A 15,794-nucleotide genomic window follows, 5' to 3' on the forward strand; every position below is an offset into this window, starting at 1 on the left:
GGGGGGGAAGAGGGGGGGGGGGGCACTTGAAATTTTTGGGGGAGCGGACTAAAATTTCCGGGAGGAGGGGGTGGGGCGGTGGACACTGTTAAAAGTATATATTTTCTATATAAATTCCATTTCGTTCGGGGATGGGGGGGGGGGGGGGGGAGAAACACTGTTCCCTATTATCAGGAAAATAGATATCTATTGATTTCAATGTGTTAAATGTTTGTTCAACCGTAACCTAATAAAGGAGTAAAGTAGATTTGGGGGGAAAAGGATACCACTACTACTAGTTAAACTGAATAATGGATTACTTTCAATACTATTTATTTTAAGAATACTTTTACTGCAATTTTACCAAGAAGATAATCTGTACTATTGTTAAAGATAATAAGCTTATCATTACCGCTTTTAAATACTCTGATGAATGAATGTTTCAGTTTTATTTTGCAAGCTATCAATTTCGCACTTAATCGTTAAATACTTTCATCCACACCTCCCACACATTGGATATTATCCAGTGCAATCTAGCTTTAAAAAGGTTATGGGTCAACTTGCACATAAAACCATGAATAGCCGAAGCCGTGGCAATAGAAATGTTCACTGTGAACGTTTTAAATGTGTATATTTTACGAGACTGGCTTTATGGTTGAATGAACGAACTGCACCTATAAGGTTCATTAGTAGATCTTAGTTCTTCCAGTGTGGGTTGTAGGTTGTAGGTTGCATCTACTTTAGTTCATTAGTAGATCTTAGTTCTTCCAGTGTGGGGTGTGTGGGTTGTAGGTTGTAGGTTGCATCTACTTTAGTTCATTAGTAGATCTTAGTTCTTCCAGTGTGGGTTGTAGGTTGTAGGTTGCATCTACTTTAGTTCATTAGTAGATCTTAGTTCTTCCAGTGTGGGGTGTGTGGGTTGTAGGTTGTAGGTTGCATCTACTTTAGTTCATTAGTAGATCTTAGTTCTCCTAGTGTGGGGTGTGTGGGTTGTAGGTTGTAGGTTGCATCTACTTTAGTTCATTAGTAGATCTTAGTTCTCCTAGTGTGGGGTGTGTGGGTTGTAGGTTGTAGGTTGCATCTACTTTAGTTCATTAGTAGATCTTAGTTCTCCTAGTGTGGGGTGTGTGGGTTGTAGGTTGTAGGTTGCATCTACTTTAGTTCATTAGTAGATCTTAGTTCTCCTAGTGTGGGGTGTGTGGGTTGTAGGTTGTAGGTTGCATCTACTTTAGTTCATTAGTAGATCTTAGTTCTTCCAGTGTGGGGTGTGTGGGTTGTAGGTTGCATCTACTTCAATTCATTTATAGATGAGTGTATGCTGTAAGTTTTCCTTACTCCAGTTTATGTAGAGATCTTGTTTCCATCAATGTAGTTGTAGTTAGCGTTTACACCAGTTAATTTATAGATCTTCCGTCTACCAATGTAGATTTTAATTTATTTGTAGGTAAGACCCACTTCAGTTAATTTATATAATTTGCGTCAACCAATGTAGGTTGTAGGTTACTCCTACGCCAGTTAACTCACACATTTTAGTCTATAAATGTAGGTTGTAGTCTGTCCTTGTAGTTATTGCTGCAGATCTTTACAAACGTAAGTTACTTGGGTGAATAGGGAAGGAAGGGGGGGGGGGGGGGGGCTTTGGTTTTAGAGATCGACAAACTTGTGGAATTGTGTGTAAGGGATGTGTGGGTTGTGGTAGAAAGTGGGTACATGTTTGTGTGTCTTGATGAGACATGTGTAAAGGGAATCTGGGAAAGAGGTGAAATATGAGATGTTTACGCGTGTGTTGTGTAAGGAGTGTGTGTGTGTGTGTGTGTGTGTAGGACAGATGTGTGGGTGTGCAGTGCGATGGTAATGCACAGAAAACAAAATGTGATTGATGTTTTTAAAATACGAAGCAATTAAAATAAGAAAATGAAAGATTAAATTACTTTGATAGTTTTTATTTATATTGATCTGAAACTCGAGCTATGATTTGTTTTTTTGTTGTTATTCTTCTTTATTTTTATTCTTTAAACACATTTATGTTTAAGTATCGTCAACTACAAGAAAAAGGAAGTATAGAAACAATATGCCAGGGAAGTTCTCGTTGTCAAAAACGGAAAGAGTTCTAAATAAAAAACCCAATCATGACAAGGTTATCAAATTTGTTGATATGTGGGCTTATATTTGACACTATAAAAGGTCGGTTCAGCAACCGCAAGTTTACCCATATTGTTATTTAAAACAAGTAGCTATAAAAATATATTCTAATATGCAAAATAAAGCTCACCTCAGTGCTGTAAAGGAATTATTGTGTTATAATGATAAGAGATATATATGGCTACCATTTTTTACAGCAGTCTTGGCCTGGGGAGGTAATATACATACACACACATACATACATACACTCACACACACATATACGCACACCCACACCCACATATATATATATATATATATATATATATATATATATATATATATATATATATATATATATATATATATCAGACGACGTCGCCATCTCTCTGTCCTTGGACAGATTTAACCTCCTAAGTAACTATAATGCACAAGCCTCAGAGCGCATACCTTTATATAAATCTTTATTTACTAACCAAATATAGCCAAGATGTTTTAACGTCCGTTTAATAAAAAAAAATTCACCTATTGTATTCTCACGTGGACGGCAAGTAGAGACGGGAGCAGGGACACAGATAGTGTAAATACGAGCCGAGTTACGCTAAAGCACGATATGTGACGATGTCAGGTCCAATATCTCTTTGAAGTTGTCACTGATAATAAAACATCGTCCAGAACAAGCTCTTATAGATAACACACTATACAAGTGTGACGTTTATTGCCGCAGCTGAATATATTATATTTATATTGTTTTATAAGAAGAGTTAGATTATGTAATATATATATATATATATATATATATATATATATATATATATACATATATTGAATTTAGATGTGAAGTCTTTTCTAAGTTGTTGCATTAGTCCTAGCTAGCCTGACACAGTTAGATGTTAATCTTTATTTCCTTTTACGTTTCCCTTACCTTTTTTACAATCATCTTCTTTTTATTACACAATCTGGACTTATTTATATTCCGTAACAGTGGCATAGCCAGGAATTGGTCTTGGGAGGGGTTCAAATATTTTTCCATATGTATAAAATCATAAATATATATATATATATATATATATATATATATATATATATATATATATATATATATATATATATATATATATATATATATATATATATATATATATATATATATATATATATATATATATATAAGGGTGTGAGTCCATGGGAGGGGTTATAACCCCCCCCCCCCCCAACTACCTTGCCTAAGCCACTGTTCCGTAATATATTCGGTTACGTTCTCTTAAATTATATAAAACTTGGTTGCTTCTAAAACATCAGCCTACTGTATTTTCATGTCTAGCGAGCTGTATAATATATCATGTAATACTTTCCCCCTTGCCTCTTTTCTTTAAAATCCTATTACTCAGCATAATTCGTGTCTCAACCGTATCATGACAGGCTGTCTTTATAATCTGTGTACGCACGACACATCGATGTCACCAGAGCTTAAATAGCATTGAGTGCGACGTCTAAAAATACCTCATAGACGAGTCTCAAAAATCTTTACTGTCAAGGGAAATAACTCTCAAATATAATGGTTATTTCCCCTTACTGATAGGTCCACCAAAATTGATAACCTCACAGTAGCTAGGGCTAGTAGCTTACATTTTACCTTGTTAGTCTCGGCCTCTCAAAATTCAAATCTCGTTAGCCAGGGAGAGATATAAAATTTCGAGCCATGTGAACATGATTCCTATTGGTAAAAAAAAACAACATGGCAGCTATTTGTTTCTAGGCATTGCTTAGAGATTTCAAAATACAAAGAGTAGTATTACCCAAAATGCAGCAATTATACGTCTTTTTGCTAATAATATAATCAAATTATGTACACATTTTCTACAGGCATCTGAGCTTAGAACATATTTAAAAACCGAGGGTGACAACAATATTCTTTTAAAAACAAACGCCCCAACTACTGTAAGCACTGACAATACGATTAGCTATATATAAAGTTGATATTTGCTCAAGAGCAATGTAAAAGTGCACCCTGCAGAAACTGTTTCTATTATCTCCCCTGACTGATAACCTCTTCCTCTTTAGATGATATCCCTAACCAAAACGTCACGTCAACAAAGACTTGCTGATACATGTCCCAATATGGCGAATGGAGTTATGGTTATTGCGTAAAAAATTATCCAGGAAGTCTTGACAATCTTTTGCTGCTTCAGAATGCTATAGCGAATAGATTTTGGGTAGTGCGGGAGGGGGGAGGGGGGGTTGACATAAAAATAACTCTTAAGAAATCAGTACTGCACGGTATTTCTAGTTTTTATCGGATTTCGATGCAGGCTTGATGACGTAGGCGGCTCGTCAAATGTCAGACAGCTAAACCTACCAGACACGCCAGTAATTATATCACATGTATTCACTGCTGAATTTGTCCCATTTTGTCCGGAGTTGGCGTGTTTATATTTTAATACACGTAAAAAAACATATGGCTATATCATAATAATGGTAATTTTAAACCACTGGTGAATGACATACATGTCTTTGTTGCCGATAATATTTTTAACAATAAATTGTCTCCCCTTTTGCATGACAAACATTTCATACTTTCCATACTTGAAGATTCTATCAGCTTTCTAAGGCAATGCGATTCTTATTCCGAGACATACAAATTCTAAAACATAAAAATAGATCTTTTAGTAAAAGATACTTTTCAGTACAGTATGAAAAAAAACCCCAATGTAAAAAGGTGTTCTTTGTTTATGTAGGCTTACAAAAGATGAGACAGTTATACATTGGTCAGTTGTCTGTGTTGGTGAGGGACAAAGGCTGTGGCTACAACTTCCGTGTTGGACATTAGTAAATCACTGGACAGTTGAACTCAGGTTTCAACTGGCTATACTGGACATTAAAGTTCTAGTTTCACTGAACGTTCTCTCTAAAAATGTGAGATCTCCATATTCGTGTGAACCGACTTGTGTTGTTAATTACTACTTGTAAAAACTAAAGTTGCAGTTACTAAGGACTGTACTGTGATGCCACTGATCTGTTGTGCCACAGATTCCCATTGTATATTTTTGTCGTTTAAACGTGAAATATTGACTACATTAACGGAGTTTAACACACTAGACAGCGCCGTAAGTCTGACATTTTCTTACATTTCAAGTTTTCAAGCCTTCTTTCAACAGATGCCTGAAGGTCGTGAAAGTAAGTACATGCTGGGTCTAGTGCTCCAATGTTTTTCGCATTAGTTTTGGAAATATTTTTGTGACTAGTGGCAACACGTATGTTGATGTTGGCCGTAATTCCCTATTGGTCATACAGTTTCTTTGATTATTGGCCACACTAATTCTCTGCCCCGGCTATTTGTAACATTCTTTCCCCGACTTTTGGTTACAAACTTTCACTGACAGTATGCCTACTCATTTCTCTGAGTTTCCTGGTTGTCAGAAATACACTCGATTTCTGAATCTTAACCACACACATTCTCCGATTCTTGACCACACACATTCTCTGATTCTTGCCCACACACTTTCTCTTATTCTTGACCACACACGTTCTCTGATTCTTGCCCACACACATTCTCTGATTCTTGCCCACACACATTCTCTGATATTGCCCACACACATTCTCTTATTCTTGACCACACACATTCTCTGATTCTTGCCCACACACATTCTCTTATTCTTGCCCACACACGTTCTCTTATTCTTGACCACACACATTCTCTGATTCTTGCCCACACACATTCTCTGATATTGCCCACACACATTCTCTTATTCTTGACCACACACATTCTCTGATATTGCCCACACACATTCTCTTATTCTTGACCACACACATTCTCTTATTCTTGACCACACACGTTCTCTGATTCTTGCCCACACACATTCTCTTATTCTTGACCACACACATTCTCTGATTCTTGCCCACACACATTCTCTTATTCTTGACCACACACGTTCTCTTATTCTTGCCCACACACGGTCTCTTATTCTTGACCACACACATTCTTTGATAACTGCCACACACATTCTCTGATTCTTGCCCACACACATTCTCTGATTCTTGCCCACACACATTCTCTGATATTGCCCACACACATTCTCTTATTCTTGACCACACACATTCTCTGATTCTTGCCCACACACATTCTCTTATTCTTGCCCACACACGTTCTCTTATTCTTGACCACACACATTCTCTGATTCTTGCCCACACACATTCTCTGATATTGCCCACACACATTCTCTGATTCTTGCCCACACACATTCTCTGATTCTTGCCCACACACATTCTCTTATTCTTGACCACACACATTCTCTTATTCTTGACCACACACGTTCTCTGATTCTTGCCCACACACATTCTCTTATTCTTGACCACACACATTCTCTGATTCTTGCCCACACACATTCTCTTATTCTTGACCACACACATTCTCTGATTTTTGCCCACACACATTCTCTGATTCTTGCCCACACACATTCTCTTATTCTTGACCACACACATTCTTTGATAACTGCCACACACATTCTCTGATTCTTGCCCACACACATTCTCTTATGCTTGACCACACACATTCTCTGATAATTGCCACACACATTCTCTGCTTCTTGCCCACACTATTTCACTAAATGCTGCTCTACAAACATTTGTGGACTCTGTACTATCAACTAAAACCACTCGACCTTTTCTTCAACATTCATGCAAGAGTTGTCTCCAATCTCAGAAAATTCAATTAAAATGAACTGGATACTGTGCATAACTCTTTGAAACGGTTTTCACGATACAACTAAAAGCTATGAAAATAATCCTAGAATCAACCATTTCGTTTAATCCTCGGTGGTTCTAGGTTATTAAACCAGCGAACATTTACGGTAAACAACCCGAAAACAAAGACATTAAAAATCGATCGGATTACTCAAGTGTTTTCCGTACAGTGTTTTTACGTCGGGCTGTATGCTAGTGCTGGCAGTCTACACTCTACATTCTGTGTTGACACGGTAAGTTCTATTGACAAATTTAAACAAGTTCGTAGAATAGAACAGGTGGGGGGGGGGGGGGGGGGGGGGGAAGTTCGTGGTGGAGGGGTGGGGCGGAGTGGGGGAGGACGAGGACGAAAAGAGCAGCAGCAGCCTAAAGATTTACACCGTATTTAAAGACTCGTTGAAGCCTGACACTCAAAAAACAATTTTTTAATACTCGGCCCCACTTGTTTTATATGTTTTTAGGATTGTTAAATATCTTTACACGCATGTCGTTTTATGGTTATTTCTCTTTCCCTCTCGCTACTCGAAGTTATATATATATATATATATATATATATATATATATATATATATATATATACACACACACACACACACACACACACACACACACATATATATATATATATATATATATATATATATATATATATATATATATATATATATATATATATATATATATATATATATATATATATATATATATATATATATATGTACACATGTATATATATAATATATATATTAGTATATATATGTATATAGGTGTGCGTATGTTTGGGTGTGTAGAAATACATGCGGGATGTGTTATTTTCGACAAACAGTTAAGAGAATAATTACAAGGCTAGTATTCAAAGGTTATGATTTGAAACAGCGTGCGACCTTTTATAATAGCTCAAACATGTCTAGCCAGGCATGAAGTAATATCAATGGATATTCAAAATGGATATAGACAACTGAGTGCACAAGAGGGGGAAGGGGGATTGAGGGTGGTGCTGTATCAATAAAGTTCGTGTGTAGTTCAAATTAACTAATCATGGAGTGAAAACTAAACTGTGGTTTCAGATTTTAAGACCCTCTTGATATATATATATATATATATATATATATATATATATATATATATATATATATATATATATATATATATATAATCTTTAAATGCAAAGAGAATGTATTGAAATGCAATGTATATATATATATATATATATATATATATATATATATATATATATATATATATATATATATATATATATATATATATATATATATATATAATCGTTAAGTATAAAGAAAACGTATTGCAATTCAATTTCCTACTACCCATTTTGTTTGACTAATATTGAATCGTGATTTTTAACAAGTATAAAAATAATCTTACATTACAATTGTTTACACTGCCTAAAGGTCGTGTCAAAAATAAAAAACAAGCAAACACAGGGAGCCAACATTTTGACTGGAGTCGCCTCAGGTGAAATATTCACACCCTGTGCCTCGAAATGCCCAAAATAAAATATAAGGGTTGCTTTTGTTTCTTCTCTGGAGGGCGCCCTTGGCATGTGCCATACTTGTCATTTTCTCAACACCTCTATTTTTGAGAGAGTTTTTAAAAAAACTAACTTTTTCAAAAATCTTTATTTTTGTGTACGACATCATTGCTATATTTTATAAATTATATAAGTTTTAATAAAAAGCTTTTAAAACACATATTTAGCAACGATTTTCCTAATTTTTATGTTCAAAGTTTTTAAAAAATTCTTCTGTGAACGAAACAAAACAAAAATTTCTCGAAAAACGCCTTATATTTGCAACAACTCGCTCAGCAAACACAGCCGTCCGTGTGCGTTACAAACGCGTCTGGCGTCTTGATTCTATCAACAAAAGTTCTAAAAGTTAAATTTTAATTATTTCTAGAAGTTTTTTTGACAGAAAAAGACGAGCGTTGTTCGCCAACCCAAACGGTTTGGGCCAACCCAACACACGCGGACAGTCCTGTCAGTGGCGTAGCAAGGTCGGGTGTCACCCGGTGCGGCACTTAATGGTGTCACCATCCAGAGGCGTAGCAACCCTTCCCAGGGAGAAACTTTCGATTTGCACCCCCTCAAGTTTTTCTCTATATATTTTGCTATTTTTTGCCTTGGTGTCACTCCCCTAAATGGTGTCACCCGGTGCGGTCCGCACCCCGCCCCCCCCCCCCTCGCTACGCCTCTGAGTCCTGTGTCTACCCTTACGTAAACGCCTATACATCACACTAGTTTCTCCGACTTACAAAGGGAATACACGGTACATTGAACTTGAACTGAACCTGATCCCAATCTGCGAGAGATGCGAAACCCAGGGAAAGAGATCCAGTTAATATTTAACAAAACAAAACAACTAAAATGTAAATTCTGCGTTAAAGTTATAATAGGCTACACATTTGAACAATGAACAGAAGAGAATCTCAGGGTAACCCCATTTATTTCCCGTTTCTTTCTTTCTCTGCTTTGCCGCAGTCTCAATCTCTCAAAAAATGAATCACAAACATTGAAATCAGACCTTCTGTATATTTGCCCAATAATTATTTGAATAATTTCTTCGTGTAAAGTACACAAATCAAAATCAAAATATTTATAATTAATTAATTATAAATAATTGTAAATAAAAGATTCATGTGTGTTCTGGTATGCTCTTGATGATTTATTTTACAACCAGCGGTCCGGAATCCTCCCACTTTTCGCTCCACCTAGATTGAAGGCAACGCAATGTCGCTCAAAAAGAAATGACGTTTGAAACAAACTGTCCTTGAACTTGAGTACCAGCTAAACAAAAAGGGTACCAGTAAAAGTAAAAGTTCTATAGGGGGAATCAAAACTCGATCAAGTACGTCATATAGCAAAGGGGGTGGGGCAGCTAACCTAGTGAATATTAATATTATAGCAAAAACATCTCAGACGTGTAACCTGTTTAAGTGAATGTGAAGATAGCAGGCAATTTAAAGGTGTAGCTGTTGAATGACTTCTACACCATTGTATTTGTGTCACGCGTAGTTGTACACATATAAGTATGTCGTGCAAACCTGTACTGTGTAAATGTACTTTCCAATATCCTTCCTAAACAATTGTTCCGAAAGATTGTTTACATATGGGAGTGGCTTGAAGATTGTTGAACATAAGTATGTGTCTCAAATATCTGACCATGTTTGTCGGCGTCGACCACAATGCGTAGGTCATAACATTCTACAATTGTGCGTAGGTCATAACATTCTACAAATGTGCGTAGGTCATAACATTCTACAAATGTGCGTAGGTCATAACATTCTACAAATGTGCGTAGGTCATAACGTTCTACAAATGTGCGTAGGTCATAACGTTCTACAAATGTGCGTAGGTCATAACATTCTTCAAATGTGCGTGTCACATGACGTTAAGCTCGTCTGTGCGTATAGCATAACGTTGTCCACCTTTATGCGTATGTCAAGTATTGTGCTCCCTCCTATTCTCTCGCTACATGCACAATTAAAGACGTCTATGTACACATTTATCGTGTACTGCTGTACTTGTAATTGCACAAAGCGCTAATTAATTTTGGCCTAGCTATCAGCAATATTTTTTTCCTTCAAAATTCCGGTCCTATTTCTTTATAAAAATATAAAAAAACTAGTACCGAAGTTCAGGAAGATACCGAAACAAACTCCACCTTATTATCCACACGTTTTTCCTCGCTCGCGTGTCGGTTATTAGAAAGGTGTTTCTGTATAACGGGTTTCCGTGTAGACGGGAAACCAAAGTTACTTGTATGACAAGGCCATCAGCGGTATCTGTCAAAAGGTAGACCCAGGTAGTAGGTAATATTTTCACGTGTGTCTTCAATGGTGAGATGTATGTTACTAGGCCTTGTTATACTTATTGTGCAGAGGGTGTAAAAATCAGGCGCCAGTCTGTAGGACTGGGCTAGGACTTTATCATCATACGCTAGCTGTATTTGGCAAGTGTGTTAACCTAGGGAAAAGATATTTATATTTATATCTGCTGGTGACGGGATGGGGATCGGTAAGTGTTGATAATTAACCAATCGTGTACACACACACACATACGCACGCACGCACGCACGCACACACACACACATATATATATATATTTATATATATATATATATATATATATATATATATATATATATATATATATATATATATATATATATAACCACACACATATATATTTTAAGGGGTATTTATAGGCCTATATATATAGTTGTATATGTATAACCACACACACACACATATATATATATATATATATATATATATATATATATATATATATATATATATATATATGTGTGTGTGTGTATATATATATATATATATATATATATATATATATATATATATATATATATATATATATATATACGTATAGTATTGGCCATTGTCATATTTATATTTTAGTATTAAAATTTAGCGTACTCTAAATAAAAAAAAACAACTTTACAGTAAAAGTTAATTAATTGTTTTAAAATTAATTGGTAACTGGATTTTTATACAGAATGATAACCGACCGATAATCGAGCACTTTGTTGTTGTAAATCTGTGTTAGTAGAGGTTAGCACTTTTTAACGCAATGATGTAATCAGTACATCACACAACATCTGTGTAATCTTATGAACTCTCAATGATACTCTAGTGGATTTCCGTTTTATCTTGAAATTCCTGGTCAGCTGAGCGTGACCACCTTGATTCGATCGAGTGAAGCTTGGAGTCGCCTGTCGTTAGTTTTCCATTAACGAATTTTGGGTGTGGGCGTCTGCGGGTGAGGTCACAATGTCAGTCACGACCAGGGAGCTACGTCATATGATTAGTAATACAATTTTTAAACATGGACATAATTTTTAAAATAATTATATAATTATAAGTGTGTACAGAAAACAGTTAAATCAGTAATGCAGCTCAGAATGTTCTAGTTTCTTCCTACTCCTTTTGTCGCCCACCTAAAGGTCGGGCATAGGGCGGTCGCCCCCTCCCCCGTTCCCTAGCTACGCCTCTGCTCACTTCACCTCAAAGTCTTGTTCAACATTTGACCAACTCTTTAAACCTATAATGTCATCACCCCCCCCCCCCCCCCCCACCTACCTTCACTGTCATCATAAAGACACAGGGAACTCTTCTACCTACTAGTGTCAAATGTTCTTATCAAGCCGAGTTGATCTATGTCTCAGGCCTATGAGAACAAACAAGCCAAACAGCCCAGACTAGACTTAAATTTATCAGCGCTGACGCCCTGTAAATAGCCGGTCATCTCTGAATAGCTCACCTGTGTTAATCATAGAAAGCGGTGGGCCGTTATCTTCTGGGTGTTGGGGTGTAGGTCTTGGAACTAAAATAAATGTTCCTGGGTGGATCTCAGTGTAAACATTGAATTATATGCTTAAACCCAGCGTCAGATTTATGTCCATACATTATGTGGCACTGGAGCTTTGATAACTCTGTCGGGTCTCTAGCTAGTCAACAAGTGGAACCTGGAGTAACAGCGTTAGAACCACCGGGTATAGAGATCTTGTTTTTCTTGTTTACCCGAGGAGATAATAATCAGAAAAATAATAATACAATTTTTTTATGTAGAGGATATCAGGTTATGCTCCTAAAACTTAATCACCATTTTTTTATGTTAATGCACGTATATTTTATCCATCCATCATTCTCTATATAACAATTATATAAAATCTTACTTGTCTCGCAACTTCGTCTTGTTTCGAGATACTGCGCGACACGCAAGATTTTGCTTGATATTATTGTATTTGACAAGGCGGCTGGTCATTTCAGTATTATGAAGATTACGTACAGCGTGATCTAAAACTTATTTCGAAATACTGCGCGATACGCAAGATTTTGCTTGATGTTGTATTTGACATGGTGGCTGGTTATTTCAGCATGATGAAGATTGCGTACAGCGTGATCTAAAACATACACTCGCTGTATCAACATCCTAGCATGTATGTATAGACACGTCTTGTCCTCGCTACACCTCTGTTAATGGCTGAACAACGGCTGAAGATGAAGTCGTGCTTGCTAGGCAAACACAGCCGAAACGTAGCGAAACTTCGGGGTCTCCATTAAGCAGATACTTAGGTCAAGAGTTAAATCCTTGTGTATCCACTCGATTTTATTGACAGTGGCTAATGTCTACATCACCACGTGTATTTCTAACATAGTTTTGTTTCAAACAACGATTAAAAAATATCACGGAAATTTGAGACGAAAAAAAACCCGAAGCCCCAGATTACAGGCATTACCGAGGTACAATACACCCCGTACACTATCACCGTTTATCATTGGCATCTCTTTCATCACATCCCCCCCCCCCCCCCCCCCCTCATCAACGTGACCGTGGGTTTTTATTTACATCTAATCTAGAGCCTGTTACATCAAAGCTATGGGGTATCTAAAAAAATGGTTTATTAAGGCGGTATTATATTTCGGGAAAAAGAGGTACAATATCGGAATTGTTGAAAGCATAGATATGTCTTTTATATAACCTTTATTCGAAATTTGAAATAGTTGCTAGTGGGTTTTTTCTTCAATCAAGGAAATAAGTTAGTCTGAATAATTTATAAGAAGTTATATATAATTATTATAATAACGCCTGTAATTATTGTAGTGTAGAGCTAGCCAGTGGGATTTGAGTGATAGTCGGTGTAGTATCATGTCCCAGTGTGTTTGTTGTAGTCATTGATCCTCTAGATATCGATTCAATCAGTGAGTAGATGGAGGGGAATGTGTGTCCTGATTTGCATTTGCAAAAGATTATGAGATTTTGGTTGTGAATAATTAATGGGGCACTTTTTTAAAACGCTTTCTTCTAGATTTTAGTCGATGGTCATTATAATTTTTCTTTTTATGTTCTCTTGTAGAATTTAGTCGATGGTCTTTAGAATTTCTAACGGTCTCATTAACATCTGTCTAAACGGTCCAGCATTTTACATTATTCCATTCAACATCTGCCACCATCCAACATCTTTCTCTATCCAACATCTAACTCTATCTGACATCTGTCACTACCCAACATCTGATTGTATCCAACAACTGTCACTATCCAACTTCTAACTGTATCCAACTTCTGATTGCATCCAACATCTGATTGCATCCAATATCTTTCCATATCTAACATCTAACTGTACCCAACATTTGTCACTATCCAACTTCTGATTGTCATGATCTAACATCTAATTGTATCCAACATCTGATTGTATCCAACATCTGATTGTATCCAACATCTGATTGTATCCAACATCTGATTGTATCCAACATCTGATTGTGTCCAACATCTTACCTACACCCATACAGCCTCTCATCAGTCACCATCCAACATCTCATCTACAACTTATCCCCATCCTGCATTACCCCCCCTCCCCAACATCCACCTGTCTTCCACATCGCATTCCTCCCCTCCCCCTCCACCCAGTGAAGCGAATCCCCCTCATTACATTTGTTCACAAATCATCGCCCCAGCCCAACGCTTTCCTTTCCCTTTTGTACTTGTAGCACTTATAAAATGTTGATCTCCACCTTCTGTATGGCAAATCCCAGCTCCACCCTAGCCTCGTCACTAAAGCGTTACTTGTAGATCTTAATCTCGTCTTAGTGGCTTAATGCTCACACTGGGCGTGTTTCATCTTTGTATTCAACCTCCCACGATGCTAAGATGATTTTAAAAAAGAACGACACAAAAGCAATGTTAACAACGAGATGTATCAACATACGATCTGTAGCAGTAACAACAATGAGTTGAAACTTGTTTACATAATGAGTTAACCCAAATTGGTGTACTACGTAAAAAAAGGACATTAGATTATGGAACAAGGTGATAGAGAACATTTTATTCGAGTGTTCTTTTCTTAAATATTGGTACTAGTAGTATCTTCTAAGCACAGGATCACTATTATTGTTAATGTTAGGGATCGATATCAGCTCTCATGAGTTTAAGTTATGGAATAACTTTAGTCCTAATCCTTTTATCGAAGTTGTAATCAAAACACAAATCTTTGAACATATCAATTAGGAAAATTTTGCTTAATCTTGTGAACTAGGAAGGAAAGAGTTTTTAAATCCTTTATATTTTAACTAACCGGCGATTTTCTAACCTTACAATGTTGAGAAATAGTTTTATTTCTCTACATTTTTAAGTATTCAAAACATTTCGACAGCAGATTTGTCTGACATTATCAAGGAAGCGAAAATAAATTGTGTCCGCCGTCAGCCAATCATTGATTACAGCAACGTTTTCTTACTGCAGCAAGTTATTTCTGTTGTCTTTTTTCTCTTGCTGGGTTTGGTAATAAATTAACAAATTAATGAACAAGTGTATGAATAATGTGTTACTTCCCGAGACATTTTGACCTATTGTTATGTGTGCTAATGAGGCTGCTCATAATATGAGACGGCATGGTCGAATGGTAGAGCATACTAGCCTGAAAGTCTTGAGTTGGAATCCAGGTTTTATCCACCCAGCTCTGATGGTTGCCTCACTCACATAAGGGGAATTAAAAACGGCTGGGCATAACGCTGACGACACTATATGCCGATGTCATGGAACTCTACTTCACCTGTCCCATAAGGTCCGGGAGGGTACTTTACTTATCAATTGAAATCATTAAAAATAAACTGCGAAGAGCTGAGAAATCTAGAAATAAGAAGGCGTTGTCTCAGTGATATGAGGTGTGGTCTGGATTTGGGCGATCTAATTTTGTTTTTCATAATTTGAAAGAGGGAGGTTTAGTAAAAGCTCACGTAAGCTAGCCTGACGTCATATAGACTTTTTCACTGACTGTCTTGACGGTCTGACTAGAAAGTTTTTAAAAAAAATCATGTTTAAAACCCGTATGGACATTTTTGTATGTTCACACTTAGCTCCTCAAGTAACTTAGGCAGTTTTGTAAATATAATATAGTACAACACATATAAAGAAA

The 15,794-nt window shown here is 36.5% G+C and overlaps 1 protein-coding gene across 2 annotated transcripts in view; it reads left to right on the forward strand.

Annotated features, from left to right (window-relative positions):
- The window catches only part of LOC131947167 (uncharacterized), a 33,814-nt gene that overhangs the window by 1,896 nt on the left and 16,124 nt on the right, over positions 1-15,794 (forward strand). The window contains exon 1 of one of the 2 annotated variants that reach the window (XM_059308292.1): positions 10,662-10,879. The exons of the other annotated variant lie outside the window; for it this stretch is intronic. The gene's annotated coding sequence lies outside the window, so the exon portion shown is untranslated. Of the gene's footprint in view, positions 1-10,661; positions 10,880-15,794 lie in introns of those variants that run through there. 2 annotated transcript variants of the gene reach the window in all.

The sequence above is a fragment of the Physella acuta genome, unplaced genomic scaffold, assembly GCF_028476545.2.
Source record: "Physella acuta isolate Inbredline_101_S28 unplaced genomic scaffold, ASM2847654v3 ptg000587l, whole genome shotgun sequence".
Classification (NCBI taxonomy): domain Eukaryota; kingdom Metazoa; phylum Mollusca; class Gastropoda; family Physidae; genus Physella; species Physella acuta.